Source organism: Cucurbita pepo, chromosome 16 (assembly GCF_057944985.1).
Source record: "Cucurbita pepo subsp. pepo isolate OVF chromosome 16, ASM5794498v1, whole genome shotgun sequence".
Taxonomy (NCBI): Eukaryota; Viridiplantae; Streptophyta; class Magnoliopsida; order Cucurbitales; family Cucurbitaceae; genus Cucurbita; species Cucurbita pepo.
In genome coordinates this window covers 6,447,438-6,463,207 of record NC_141813.1, presented here as the reverse complement: position 1 = coordinate 6,463,207, position 15,770 = coordinate 6,447,438, and the positions used below count along the sequence as shown (strand labels likewise).

General features: G+C 36.5%; 4 non-coding genes across 4 annotated transcripts; 1 reads left to right on the top strand and 3 right to left on the bottom strand.

The window, feature by feature from the left end:
* The first annotated feature begins 2,619 nt into the window (after window positions 1-2,619).
* TRNAF-GAA (transfer RNA phenylalanine (anticodon GAA)) lies at window positions 2,620-2,692 on the top strand. Its single transcript has one exon. It is a non-coding gene; the product is annotated as a tRNA-Phe (tRNA).
* A 3,837-nt stretch (window positions 2,693-6,529) lies between these two features.
* On the bottom strand, window positions 6,530-6,602 carry TRNAA-UGC (transfer RNA alanine (anticodon UGC)). The gene has a single exon. It is a non-coding gene; the product is annotated as a tRNA-Ala (tRNA).
* A 5,267-nt stretch (window positions 6,603-11,869) lies between these two features.
* On the bottom strand, window positions 11,870-11,941 carry TRNAP-UGG (transfer RNA proline (anticodon UGG)). The gene has a single exon. It is a non-coding gene; the product is annotated as a tRNA-Pro (tRNA).
* Window positions 11,942-12,041: 100 nt separating this feature from the next.
* On the bottom strand, window positions 12,042-12,113 carry TRNAP-AGG (transfer RNA proline (anticodon AGG)). The gene has a single exon. It is a non-coding gene; the product is annotated as a tRNA-Pro (tRNA).
* Window positions 12,114-15,770: the final 3,657 nt, after the last annotated feature.

Here is a 15,770-nt window from a genome sequence, read left to right as displayed (position 1 = left end):
TGTGCAACGAGGAGATGTGATCGTCACACAGATAGCTTCAGAGCACAGCATTGCTAATCCATTTACAAAGCCCCTCACGGCTAAAGTGTTTGAAGGGCACCTAGTGAGTCTAGGACTACGAGTTATGTAATCTAGGGCAAGTGGGAGAAATGACATGAGTATGTGATGCCCTAGTTTATTGTATTTCTCTCTACTCAACGTTATAAAACCCCACTAGAGTTTTAGTCCAAGTGGGAGTTTGTTGGGTTTTATGTCCTAAAACTCATAGTTTGTAAACAAAAAGATATTCTATTTTCAATAAAGTTATTATTGTTGTTTATTCAGTAAAGATTGTTATTGAATAAAGTGAATTTTACGATCATTAATCTAAATAGAATAAACTAAGAACACTCTGGCTATAGTGTGATTACTTGAACTATATGTAGAGACATAAGAGTGGATCAAGTTCAAGTATATAGTCAAAATGATCTATAGTATAAGGATAAGGCTGAGTACCTTATTCTGGGGACACTATGGATGCGGCCCACTTTTGTATATGATATAAACAATGTGATCACTAAATTGTACATGTGGAGACATGTGAGTGGGGGCGTCCTATGCAATGAGTATTGTATAAGATCGGACCATGAAGAAAACCACTCTCACTTTATAATGTCGTTTACTGTTGAGACTGATTTTCTTTTCATTCGATAACCTAGGTAACTCGATTTTAATCCTGAGCTAACCATGAACTCCTGTTTATTCGGAATTATCCTTAGATTTGCATGGGTGAGAGTGGCTCTAGTTCGCCAACTCAATAGGCCTCCCACTTCAGGGGTAAAACTGGGTGAATGGTTGGGGACGTGGGGTGCAAGATGGAATTCACTCCTACCCACTTTTAGGGATAGAAGAGAGGTAGTTCCCTTAAGCACTGACTCCAGGTCTTGAACAAGGGGCCCCACCCTCTCATTGGCCTTAGAGGGATTCGATTTACTGGTTGGACCACAAACCAATTGTTCATTAGAGGATCAGTGAGACATAAGGAACAAGAAGTAACTTTAGGGGTAAAACGGTAAATTGACCCAGGTCTAGTTACGAACAACCTGTGATGGATCGACTTACTAATCATGGTTATATCAAATGGACAGAAATATATCTATAGTGAAGGGAGTGCAACTACTAGGCTATAGTGGAGTGTCCTAGTAGTTAACGAATGTTGGAACTAGGTTAATGAGTTTAACCTGTTAATCTTGGATTGTTGGAGCCCATGATCTATAGGTCCATTAGGTCCCTATGCTAGCTCATATCGGACTAAACCATAGAACAGTGTGACGAGTGAGTTCGAAGTGTTCGAATTCAAATTAGGGAATATGCGCTACATATATACGATATATTTAACCGCATTTTTGTTTTATTTACGAATTAAACAAAAAGAGAGAATATGAGATATTTAAATAAGATTTAAATATCTTAATCAATTATGTGTCGGAATTGATTGAGATTGACATTTGAATTAATATTAAATATTAATTAAATAGTTTAATTAATCCTTTAATGTTACTTTAATTTGAAATTAATTATTCAAATTAATTGTTGAATTAAAATGAAGAAAGTCAAAATGTTGACTTCATTTAATAGAAAAATACATGTTAGTGGAATTTTGAGGTGTCAAAATTTGGTTTTAACCAAACTTTCTTGCTTGCCAAATAAACCCCACAAGTTTGAGTGGAATTTTGAGTGTCAAAATTTGGTGAACTCAAATTTGCATTAACATGCAAACATGACTCTTTAAATAGAGTAATCATGGTACATGGAAGGTCTTCTTCTTGGTGAAAAACCTTGAGAAAAAACCTCTCACAAACACTCTCTTCATATATACAAAATCCCTCCCAAGTTTAGTCACTCACCGGATTCCACAATCCCGTTCTAAGGCCGGAGGATAGTGGAGAAGACACTAGTGGTGGTACGAAACCGGTTCGTGAGGAAAAAGGAGTTTGAACTACAAAAGGTTAGTATCTAAACTCATTAAGTTTTAATACTTATGAAACATGCTAGTTATTTACTATAATTGATGTTCTAAAAGTGCCTAAGATCCAAATTGCTTCTGCATGTGTTATATTAAAATCAATTTTAACGTTAATTAAATCTCGAGCTATTTGATCGGTTCAGGGTCTTAACTCACGGTTCTTTGGGTTTTTCTTTATATATCCTTAATTCATACTTGGTTTAGGGTTCATATGAAAATCTAAGCAATTTCTACAAGTATTTCTTAACAAAAAGTCCAAGGTGGCTACTTGCCTCGTCGTCGACGTTTGGGACGTCCATTCTTGAGCTTCCACTATCTGAATTACTTCAAATTTCCTCCCACGTACTCGTTATTGTGTCTAGTTTCTGAAACCATAAGATTTTCTATGAGAATCGGTCTGGAATGGGGTTAAAATTGAGAAAACCCGAGAAAATGTCAAATTTTTAGAAATGGTGGAGGATTGCTCTCGAATTTTGAAGAAATCTGAGGTTAGGAGACCCAGAATCTAAACGCATAACCTAACTATTCAATAAAAAAATTAGTCATTATTTCTTTTGAAATCTCAATGAATCAGCGAAAATATCTTTACTGATGAATTTTCATATCTAATGATTTCGGGGATAGCTTAGTTGGGAGAGCGTCAGACTGAAAATCTGAAGGTCACGTGTTCGATCCACGTTCACCGCACTTGGTTCACATTGCATAATTAACTTGCCTATTCAATCTAAAACTTGTGATTATTAATTTTTTATGTTATCTGCATTCATTGCACCTTATAGTTTAGTTGATTATTATTTCTTTTTAAAATATAATGAATTATTGGAAATAGCTTTACTTATGAATTTTTATTTTTAATGTTAGCAGGGATAGTTCAGTTGGGAGAGTGTCAAACTAAAGATTTGAAGGTCACGTGTTTAATCTCCATGTTCACCGCACCTGTAACTATTCAACTGGATTATCACATTAACAATTTGAATCAAATAAAGTGACATTAACTATTTGAATCACCTCAACCTCACTTGTTGAACTTGACCAAATGTCTATAACGTAACACTAACAAAGTCTTTTTAATCTAAAATACCATTGAACTTGACCATTATAGTGCCTCTCAAACGTAGGTAAAGTTTAAATTCGAGTCTCCTTGTCAAACTCACTCGGGTTCTCATCTCAACCATGATGGCGTTCAACAAGAGTGACCTCGAAAATAGCCGGATTATCGCATTAACCATTTGAATCACCTCAACCCCACTTTTTGAAATTGAAAAAAATATCTAAAACATAACACTAACATAGGTACGATGTTCATAAAAGTCTTTAATCTAAGATACTATTGAACTTGACCATTAAACTGCCTCTCAAAATGAGGTAAAGTTTAAATATAATTGGTGACAAAAGATGAAACTATAAAATAAAAAGAAATAAGAAAATAATATTCAATTTCAGAGAATCAAACCAGAATCTCCGAGGTGAAAGCCAAATATCCAAATCGTTGGACAACAATGAATTTTTGGTGTAGTTGTCCTAAAGTCTTTTGTCTAATCGCTCAAGAGTTTTACTATGATGTTTTTGGTAATGTCTAACTCTTCGACACGTCCTTTCATGTGTGTGATAGAGTTCTCAGAATTACCGCGACGTTTTGAGCTGTTCGATCGTGTGGCTCTTTCTTCAAAACGGTAAACATCAAACATCAAACATCAGGTCTTTGATTGGCAACCCATCCAAAGGATTGTCGATTGCATCGATTGGATCAATAGTCTTCCCATGAGTTTATGGTGCATGACCCATTTTTTATAGCATTCACCTTCGAGCGCCACCATAGTTTTGCATCGTCCATGAGATGCATTGCGACCAACGTAACTCTTAGGTCCTATGAGCAAGTAACAGTAACCTTCAAGTATTGATCTACGTAAAAAATAAAGCTTTTTAATTCCTTAGCATCTCAGTTTACATTTAAGGGGTTGGGTTCTTAGATTTTAAGTTTGTTAAGCCCACATGAACTTGGCTTGAGGTGTGGTTCTCTACAGCCCAACTTGTCAAACTCACTCGAGTTCTCATCTCAACCATGACGTCGTTCAACAAGAGAGACCTCGAAGACGACTGGATTATCGCATTAACCATTTGAATCACCTTCTCATCTCAACCATGACGTCGTTCAACAAGAGAGACCTCGAAAATGACTGGATTATCGCATTAACCATTTGAATCACCTGCTCATCTGAACCATGATGTCGTTCAACAAGAGAGGCCTCGAAAACGACTGGATTATCGCATTAACCATTTGAAATTGAACAAAATATCTATAACATAACTATGACAAAGGTACGAAGTTCATAAAAAGTCTTTTTAGACTAAGATAGGAACTGTAAAATAAAATGAAATAAGAAAATAAGATTCCATTGCCGAGAATCAAACCCGGGTCTCCTGGGTGAAAACCAGATATCCTGACTGCTGGACGACAATGGATTTTTGGTGTAGATGTCCCGAAGTATTTTGTCAGATCGCTGAAGAGTTTTAGCATGATCTTTTGCTTAATGTCTAACTCTTTGACACGTCCTTCCCTATGTGTGTTAGAGTTCTTAGGGCTACCGCGACGTTTCGAGCTGTTCGATTGTGTGGCTCTTTCTTCAAAAGAGTCAATATCAAATGTTAGGTCTTTGATTGGTAGCCCATCCAAGGGAGCATCGATTGCATCGATTCCATTAACGATCTTCCCATGAGTTTATGGTGCATGACCCATTTTTTATACCATTCACCTTCGAGCACTACCATAGTTATGCATCGTCCATGAGATGCATTGTGGCTAATGTAACTCTCAGGTCATATGAGAAAGTTCCTGTAGCCCTCAACTCTCAGGTCGTATAATAGAGTTCTTAGAGCTACCACGACATTTCGAGGTGTTCGATCGTGTGGCTTTTTCTTCAAAAGAGTCAACATCAAACGTCAGGTCTTTAATTGGCAACCCATCAAGGGGAGCGTCGATTGCATCGATTCCATCAACGGTCTTCCCATGAGTTTATGGTGCATGACCCATTTTTTATATCATCCACCTTCGAGCGCTACCGTCGATGAGATGCATTGTGGCCAACGTAACTCTTAGGTCCTATGAGCAAGTTCCTGTAACCTTCAAGTAGTGTTCAACGTAAAAAATAAAGTTTTTTTAATTCCTTAGCATCCTGGTTCCCATTTAAGGGTTTGTGTTTTTGGATTTTCAGTTTGTTAAGCCCAACATGAGCTTGGCTTGGGGTGTGGTTCTCTACGACCCTCCTTGTCAAACTCACTCTGGTGCTCATCTCAGTCATCTCAGCCATGATGGCGTTCAACAAAAGAGACCTTGAAAATGACCGAATTATCACATTAACCATTTGAATGACCTCAACCTCACTTGTTGAAATTGAACCAAATATCTATGACATAACACTATTAAAGGTTCAAAGTTCATAAAAGTCTTTTTAATCTAAGGTACTATTGAACTTGACCATTATAGTGCCTCTCAAATCAAATTCATAAAAGTCTTTTGAATTTAAGATACTATTGAACTCATCCATTATAGTGCTTCTCAAACCTAGGTAAAGTTTAAATATAATTGGTGACAAAAGATGAAACTATAAAATAAAAGAAATAAGAAAATAAAATTTCATTGTCGAGAATCAAACTCTGGTCTCCTCGATGAAAGCCAGATTTTCTGTGTAATGTCTTCGACACGTTTTTTTTATGTGTGTGATAGAGTTCTCAGAGATACCGCCACGTTTCTTGTTGTTCGATCACGTGACTCTTTCTTCAAAAGAGTCAACATCAAACATTAGGTCTTTGATTGGAAACCCATACACGGGAGCGTCGATTGCTTCAATTCCATCAATGGTCTTCCCATAATTTTTTGGTGCATGACCAGTTTTTTATACAATTCACCTTCAAGCGCCACCATAGTTTTGCATCGTCCATGAGATGCATTGTGGGCCGATGTAACTCTCAGGTCCTCTGAGAAAGTTCCTATAGTCTTGAAGTATAATATCAAAACATATTAACGTATTTGATATGTTAAATATTAAAATAATTGATGTGTATCATAAACATTAAATAAAAAAATATATTTGAAATTTGAATGATATTCATATTAATTAAACATATATTATGATATTCTACCACATTTTAATATTATTTAAATAAGATATTATATCTTAATGTATTAGGTATTCAAATATATAATTTGACAAAAATAATCACAAGTTCACCGTAAATAGAACCCTAGGGTTAAGTCAAAGAGTATCAAACACTAAATACGGTGACATTTTAGGTGATATTTTGTAGAGGAAACTGATAAGGTCTCCAAAGAGTAGGTGGTCATTTCTGACATTTTAGGTTAACAACATGGTGAAAAGAAACCAGAAATTCTCATACTAGTGAAAAAGAAACAACATGGACATTCCCGTCATCAATAATAGTGAAAATGAAGAAATATTGCTACCCAACATGTCATGAATAAGGAAAAAGAAATAATATATTTTTAATAATAGATAGTCTTATTTCTGGAGATGCGGGGTATCGATCCCCGTACCTCTCGCATGCAAAGCAAGCGCTCTACCATCTGAGCTACATCCCCTTGATTTTTACATCATAAAACCTTAAATGTCCCATCATCAATAATAGTGAAAATAAAAAAATATCAAAATATTAACAAATAGTTTGGTTTGGTGTTGCGAGGCATCGATAATTGTGAAAATGAAAAAATATAATAACAAATTAAATACTTTCTTTTGGAGATGCGGGTTATCAATCCCCGTACAACTCGCATGCAAAGCGAGCGCTCTACCATCTAAGCTACATCTCCACAATTTTTACGTCACAAAACCCTAAACTTCTCATCATGAATAATAGTGAAAATGAAAAAATATCGCTACTCATTATGTCATAAATAAGGAAATATTGAATAGAAATAAAATAGTAATAACGAATAGTTTCTTTTGGAGATGCGAGGTATCGATCCCCGTATCTCTCGCATGCTACATTCCCATGATTTTACATAAAAAAACTCTAAACTTCCCGTCATCAATGATATTGAAAATGAAAAACTATCCCCGCTCATTATGTCGTAAGTAAGGAAAAATTTAAAAGAACTAATTTATTTAGTAATCGTTTCCTTTGTTGATGCATGGTATCGATACCAGTACTTCTCACATTTGATGCAAACACTCTACCATCTAAGCTATATCCTCAAAATTCTTATGTCACAAAATCCTAAACATCTCGTCATCAATAATAAGGAAAATAAAAAAAAAATAACGCTATTCATTATGTCATAAATAAGGAAAAATTGAATAGAAATAAAATAGTAATAACGAATAGTTTCTTTTGGAGATATGGGGTATCAATCTCATCCCCATACCTCTCGCATGCTAAGCAAGCAATCTACCATCTAAGCTACATTCCCACAATACTTATATCAGAAAACCCTAAATGTCCCGTTATCAATTCTAGTGAAAATGAAAAAATATCTCCGCTAATTATGTCATAAATAAGGAAAGGTTGAATAGAAGTAAAATATTAATAACAAATAGTTTCTTTTGAAGATGGGGATATCCCTTTGCCTCTCACATGCTAAATCAGCTCTACCATCTAAGCTACATCCCCACAATTCTTGCATCATAAAACTCTAAATTTCCCATCATAAGCTACATCCCCACAATTCTTGCATCATAAAACCCTAAATTTCCCATCATCAATAATAGTGAATATGAAGAAAATCTAGAGATGCAGGGTATCAATCCCCATAACTCTCACATGCAAAGCGAGTGCTCTACCATCTAAGCTATATCCCCACAATTCTTATGTCACAAAGTCCTAGACATCTCGTCATCTGAAAATGAAAAACTATCCTGGCTCATTATGTCCTAAATAAGAAAAAATTGAAAAGAAATAATATATGTAGTAATCAATTCAATTGGAGATGCAAGGTATTGATCCCCGTACTTTCCACGATAATTTCAAAGCAAATAGAGAGTTATGATAAGTTAAGGTTAGATCAACTTTGAGTTCAAAGCAACAAGAACCAAAGACTGGTGCGAAAATTCTATGGACTAGTCGAAGTTATCCACAAGATAAGGAAGACATCATATAGGATCCAATTGCTCCTATGGATACAGACTAACCCTGTTGTCCACGTAAGTAACTTGAAATGTTATTATTCCGACCAAGAAAACATCAAGTAAAAGCAGGTCGTATGACGTCATGCAAAGAAGAAATTGTTTCAAGCGAAGAAAGTAGGAAAGACACCAACAGAGAAGACTTGAAGAGTTAACAAACCGTGAATTGATTTTCAATAGCTCCTAGTAGGTTGGAAAAGACTCCTCAATACTGAGATCAGCTAGAAGCGCATCGCGAGACCTAAAGTCGGCCTCATCCTACAACGTTGAGTTTATGAAGAGCCGGTTGATAGAGATATTGACAAATTGTGTAAGGGCAGATGTCGCGGTCATGATTGGCCAAGGCATGTTGCCTGTGGCTACATGTTAGATGTCTCAGCTATTCCTGTAAACGATTTGTGGTTCATGGTGGCATGCTCATTCCAAACACGTTTTACTTGCTTTCATCTTAGATAGGCCTTTACTATTATTGTTGTGCCAATACGGGGTGTATGATTAGTCCTCAAAATCATATCTACACCCATCAGGACTAAAATGTCCCAAAATGTACTATAGGAGAACGTGACCAGTTGTTGTTTCTTCACTTTTAGCTTATAACATTGCTTTATTTGAAATTGTTTTGAATGTATTTCCTCGCTCACGTTTTCTAAAATATTTCTTCTAAACGTGATTCGAGCATACACTGCTATTGTTCGTTCAGTCTAAATTTTGCATGGTTGACTTGTTCATTGGATTAGAACAAATGTCACATAATCATTATCTCACTACTGCAAGAGTGCGATTGTGACACTTGTCTTCCGTTCAGTTGTGGGCCGCATCTTCTGACTAGTTACGTGAGTTTGGCCTGGAGCATACGTGTAGGTTGAAAAAGAAATTGTTGGATGCGGACTGCGAATAAGGGTTGGGCCACGAAAGGTTTTTTTTTTCTACCACATATGGACTTTGGGCTAGTGAGTCTTAAATTTGGGTTCGTTTGAAAAATTTTGGTTCATTTTTTAGTTCAAACGAACCCAAATTAAACCTACTAGTTCTTTCTTCCTTGCACGACTCACTCCTATTCTCTGTTCTGCCTCTTCTTGCTTTGTGAAACTTCTTTAAAGGCTAATTTTCAACGATTATTTGGGAGCATCTTCCTTAAAAGGATTGTGACCACAAATTAAAAGGATTGTGACCACAGATGACCTATGTAGAAAATTTGTACCCCCTTTCCTAAAACCTTTAGCGGACAACATACCCAAAAAAGATGCGCTGACTAGACTGCGCTACACCTTGTCTCATCCCCCCCCCCCCCCCCCCGGAGCATATGGATCCACCCAATCGATGAACATTCAAACCAAACTCGCCCATCCTTTTTGGCACAAGGACGCAAGAACCAATCCAAGTAATCTACAGTGGGGAGACCCCTTAAAGCAACAAGCGAGAATGGCTAGGTTGATAGTAGGGTTAAAGAAAAGGCGAGTATGAAAAGACTTATCGCATGACTGTCCCTGTAAGCAGCTTCATTCTTTCTTGACCTATGAACCGACTTTATGAAAAAAATCAGTCTTTCGGCTGAAAGTGTGACTTTTGGGTATGGATAAGCAGGACCTCTTGGTTCGGGAGAAACCGGAGATGTTGGCTAAGAAAGCTAAGCAGGCAAGTATAGGACGGACAAACTGCACATACAAATTGATTGACATGATCCCTCTCCCTCTCTCTTTGGCTAGTTGGCTAGTTGCACAATAAGCGGGAAAGCATACCAGGTAGGGAAAGAAAGGCTGCTCGATCTCCTGTAAGGCCAACCCTCAACGGCGAGCTCACCAGGCAATGCTATAAGTCCGATAGAAGTCCAAGGTTTCATCTACTACGGACCAGGAAACTCTTGGAGGAGATAACGTGAAATGAGAAATACATTCGATTACGGCAACTAATAGATAGTGATCTTTTTGGTAGAAACTGAATGATCCCATGGCTCGAGAAAGAAAAGGAAAAGGTAGTCGTACTCCTACCTTTTCCGTCGGACGATAGGAAAGTTTGAGCTGAAAGATTGAATCACACCTGATAAGAAAGGCAGGCTTAGCAGGTTTCTCCAAACGTATAAACAAAAAGAGGAAGCAACCGGTTCTAAAGAGGATACCGATACGCATACATTCTCGCATGGAAGAACATAGCTAAACCGGATCAGGGTCCTAACCTAGTCCGACTAACCTTCTTTGGCTGGCCCCCGCCCCTTGTAACAAGGTCAACGCGTACGTGCTTTTTTCTTTCATTTAGCGAGATAGCTTACCAGCTCTTTCGGCTCATAGCAGTAGTATGAAAAGCAGAATCCTCATCATGAGTCGAGTCCGCATTGCCATACGAATCGCATCGGCCAAACCAAGAGCTCCTATTTTTTCTTTAACGAAAGCGGATCTAACAGTTTTGATAAAACCAACATCTTTTAAAGATGGAGTCGCTCTGCCTTGATCACAGTGGACATATGCAGCTCCCGCTTTACCTTTGTCTACCGTGAAAAGGAAAGTTCCCTCACGATAGGCCCTCCCAGCTCCCGAACGTCTTTCTATCAATCGAGAGAGGTATAGAATAGTACAACAAACCAACAAGACAAGAATGGACTCATAAGATGGGCGGTCAGGGAAGCGATTTCATTTGTGTTATCCGCCAAGGAAATGATCAAGGAATTCTCTATACACGGCTGAGAGATGACCGTATTGTTGCACATCCTGAATAAAGTACCGCAGGCAAGCGAAGCTTTTGAAAATGAAAGCGTGTAGAACTCAGATCCACTTTTTCTTCGATTCGTAAACTTCGGATCTGATCTTCCTTTCGTCTCCGGGTGACTGAGAGAGAATTTAGGCCTGGCGTGCATCCGATTCGGTCAACAATAAGGTACAAAGCGGATTGATTAAATGGGCTTGAAGTTCTATTATCGTTAGGTCGAAGATCTCTACTAGGTTTAGTGCACTTTGGTAATTGCGAATGTTGCCGTAATCGAATGTCTTTTTCATTTGACATTCTCTCTTACCAAGCACTCATACTTGCCAGGGTTGAGGAGACAGTCCTTGAGCTAATTGGGTTTCGAGATTGCATATACGCGAAAAGAGCTCGCTTTCGACTTTCTCCTCGGCATTTTGTGCCCGGTTCTAGTTTAGGAAAGGGTCTGATCTCTTTCATTGGAGCACATTGATGCCGAAGGAGTCTTCGTTATCGGTGGAGAGGCTATGATAGAACAATTTGAGTTCCTAGAAAGAATACAATAATAGAACAAGACCTATTTGACTGAAAAGTTCCGAGAAAGAATACAATAATAGAACAATTTGTGTAATGCTCTTCTCAAAGAACAATTTGTGTAATGCTCTTTTCGAAGTCCGGCTCGAGACGATCTTCTTGGTTCAATGTTTAAAAACCACATTTTAAATCATATTATCTTGCATAATTCATTTTGATATAATATTGTTGGGGGCATTTTGTGAATCGAACTTGAGACCTCTCACACCCAAAAGGATAATCATACCACTTAGACCACATGCCTTTATAGCAGATCAATAATTCTTAGTTGCTAGTCTATATATTTTCTGTGCCTCAATATATGAAATTTATATAAGTTGAAGTTGTGTCATTGCCACGAATTCCTCTAGGTTAGCCCCCATTGATGACCAAACTATTTTTATTTCATTTTGTTTTTTTTTTTACTTTCAAAATTGTCATTTTTATCTTTTGAAGGAAATTGTCATTTTTATCTTTTGAAGGGGCATTCCGAGAATCGAACTCGAGACCTCTTGCACCCAAAGCAAGAATCATACCACTAGACCAAATGCCCTTATTATGGACTATAGACATATATCGTGGAGTACACAAGTAAATGATATTAATAAGAGCATTATCTTTCTCTAAGGCTCATCTTTTGAGAAATGAACATAGGGGCATTCCGAGAATTGAACTCGAGACCTCTCGCACCCTAAGCGAGAATCATACCACTAGACCAAATGCCCTTTCTAAAATAGATGCAACATTTTTAACTCCTACTCAATATATTTTTTTCTCTCAAGTTTGAAATCTATTTTCTTGAGCGGTTGTTGGACTATAAAACAAAAAGTTGATGGTCTAGTATTTTACTTGTAAGTAAGGCATGTAATGTTGAATTGTTCTAATATGCAAGTGTTATCGAATAAACTACAATCCAACAAATGAATCAAACTAATCAGTTTGGGTTGGGTTGGATTTATTCGGCTCAGTTTGTCAGTTTGTTTGATTTAATTCTTCTATTTTGCGTCGTATGACAAGAAAATGAAGTTGTATTGAATGTACCATAGTTTGATTTATGACAAACTCATATGAAATATAATTGCATTAATAGTACTAAGAGTTGGAGTCTATAAATATTTTATGAACTTAAGTGCAACTCATGCTTCATTAAAGACGAGATAAACTTTAGTTAAGTAACTGGAACATTAAATTTAAATTACTTCATGTGGAGCTTCAATTACTCTATGTTAGCTACTATCTTTAGAGTTTACTAATTAGACACGAGTTCTTTGATTTAGGGGATTGTTTTATGTAATTTTCAACTACAACTTATGTTTTCAAATTTTTAGGTCATAATTTAGGTAGTGGTTGTATATTATGGATGAACACTAGAGTTTCTATCCGGTTCACCACAACTACTCTAGTTTTTGTTTGAAGGCTATAATTGTCATCTATGTTGTATGGCAATAAAATTTGTTTAGATGAAATTTTAGTTAAAGTTGCATATTTTACTTCTTGCGAGTAAAAAATTTGTTTCTTAGCATAATATGAATTTAGTTGCAGAGTTATTAGGAATAAGATGGAGAAAGAAATTTTCTTTAAAATAATAAACAGACCAAAGTTCATCTTTGTTGTTGTCTAATTGTGATTTTGCAAAAAACTTAACTAATATGAAATATCAAGGTAAATCAAGAATATATATTCACACGTCATTCAAGATGACAATAAAATGGAGTTAAATTGAACGCAGTTGTAGTTTCATGTCTAGCATAATTGTATTAATGATATTAAAGAGAACTTCGTGTTTTATTAGAAGAGACCAACTTCCTTTAAGGTACTAGGAGTTTAAACTACTTCCATTGTAATTTCAATCACTCCACAATGATTACAAATTTAGGGTTGGCTAATTGGACATCAATTATCAACTTTATGTTATAATTTAGGTAGTAGCCATTATAATATTAATGAGCATAAGAGTTACAATTCTTTCATGGACCATATGTGTTATAGTTAAATGAATATATATATATTATGTATGTCGAGGTTTGGGTAAAGCACAAAGTAGTAAGGAACACCATTGTCAACTCTATTGCCACCCACAACTCATGATGGAGACAGATGCAAAATATTTTAACATCCTTTGGCATCAAGATACAGGAAAGATGAACGCCGTCAAATTGGAAGCTTTACCTGTCTTAGGAGTCACAATGAGAACTCTAATCAAGCTGGAGCCTTGGACTAGGCAAATTGTTTAGTGATAGTTGAAATGGATGACTTCGACGACGTGTCAGGAATGAATGTCCTGCTGAAACACAAAGTCATTTACATGCCCCTAGCAAAATGTCTAGTAGTAATGGAGTCTAACCCGATGATCATCAGAAAAACATCCATCAACCAAGAGGGTTGAAAATGATGTCGATACTACAGTTGAGAAAGAATCATAGCCATGATGAATCTACGCTTGCTGCTACTGTTGTAATTAAAAAGGGGAGCTCGAGTGAGCCAACCTCAATAGAAACCTTGTTGCCACTACATGAACACCACGACGCAAAACAAGGTCAGATAATGGATTTATCCCCACCAGAAGAGACAAAAACAAGGTTAGATACTGAAGAAGGGAGACAGAAACAAACCACTGAAGCAACACCTGTTCACACAGAAATATCATCTACACGGATGAAGAGAAGGGTCAGTCGGAAGCGTCAACCACAATAATTTCAAGAAAAATAAAGAGTTCATATAAGTTAAGTTCAGATAAACTTTGAGTTCAAAGCAACAAGAACCAAAAACTGGTGTGAAAATACTATGGACTAGTTAAAGTTATCCATAAGATTATGAAGACATCATATAGAATCCAATTGCTCTTATGGATGTGGACTAACCTTGTTGTCCACGTTAGTAACTTGAAACGTTATTATTTCGACCCAAAAGACATCAAGCAGAAGCAGGTGGTATGACGTCATACAAATAAGAAAAAAGTTTCAAGCGAAGAAAGTAGGAAAGACACGAACAGAGAAGACATGAAGACTCAACAAACAGAGAAGTGATTTCAACAGCACCTAGTAGGTTGGAAAAGACTCCTGATTATGAGATTAGCTGGAAGTCAGCCTCATCCAATAAATTGTGTGGGGGCAGATGTCATAGTCATGATTGCCCAAGGCGTGTTGCCTGTGGTTGCATGTTGCATGTCTCAGCCATTCTTGTAAACGATTTGTTGTCCAAGGCGGTTATTTGTGCAATGTTATTGTTTACCGATTATTTGGGCGACACGCCTTGAGCAATCATGACCGTCACAATTGGCTAAGACATTTGTTGTCCATATGTTATTGTTGTCCAAGAGACTCCTCATTATGAGGTCATGATTGGCTAAGACATTTAAAGAAGTTTTACCTATGGCAACTTCTATCACAATCCTCTTCTCGCTCTCTGAAACTTCTTTAAATATTATTGTTCACTGGTTATTTGGGCGCATCTTTCTTAAAAGGGTTGTGACGATAGATGACCTAGGTAAAACTTCTATTGGGAGATCAGTGCAATAGAGAATCTGTGTCCCTTTCCTGAAACCTTCAACGGACAACATAACAAAGAGTTCCTAGAAAAAATATCATAGAACAATTTGTGTAATGCCTTTGAAGTTAGGCTCGAGGCTCTATCTTATCTCCCAAGAATATGGTTCATTCTCTATTCACATAGAAATTCTGCAATAGAAAGTGGTACCCTCATCTTCTTTTACAAAACTTTCTCAAGTCCTCATGGAATGATTTGAAAGTGGTAGCCTCATCTTCTTTTATAAGACTACCTCGGCCTTCATGGAATGATTATGCTATGTTGATTTAGGAGAAGGGAGTAGGAGTTAGAGTAGATGACTGTTTATGGTCCAAGTCCCAAAAAAGTAAGTCTTTATGTCAAGAAAGGATTGGAATCCTCATAGTTTCCAAGATTTGAAGAGAATCATACATTTTTAGTTGCTGGTCCATATCTTTTATGCGCCACAATATTTGAAATTTATCCACATGTTTTTGTTTCAATTCTAGAAATAGAAATGATATCCATAGAAATACATAATTTTACAATGCAAATAAGAAAAATTCGTGATCAAGTTTTAGATAAAAGTAGCAAACATGTTGATAGATATAAAAATAAATTCAAGTTCTTTCTCTGGCCTAATTATCAATTGGAAGATTTAGCTGATATGAATTGTTATTGGTTTGATACCAATAATAACAGTCATTTTAGTATGCTAAGGATCCAAATGTGTCCATGAAAATTAGTTAATGCTATATTTTTCTTATATTGGCCATAATATCTCTCAACCAAATGCATTAGTTGAAAATGTATTTAATATTTTTCTTTTGTCCTTTTCTTTTTTCGAATGGTCTTATTCTCCATTCCATTTGAAAATT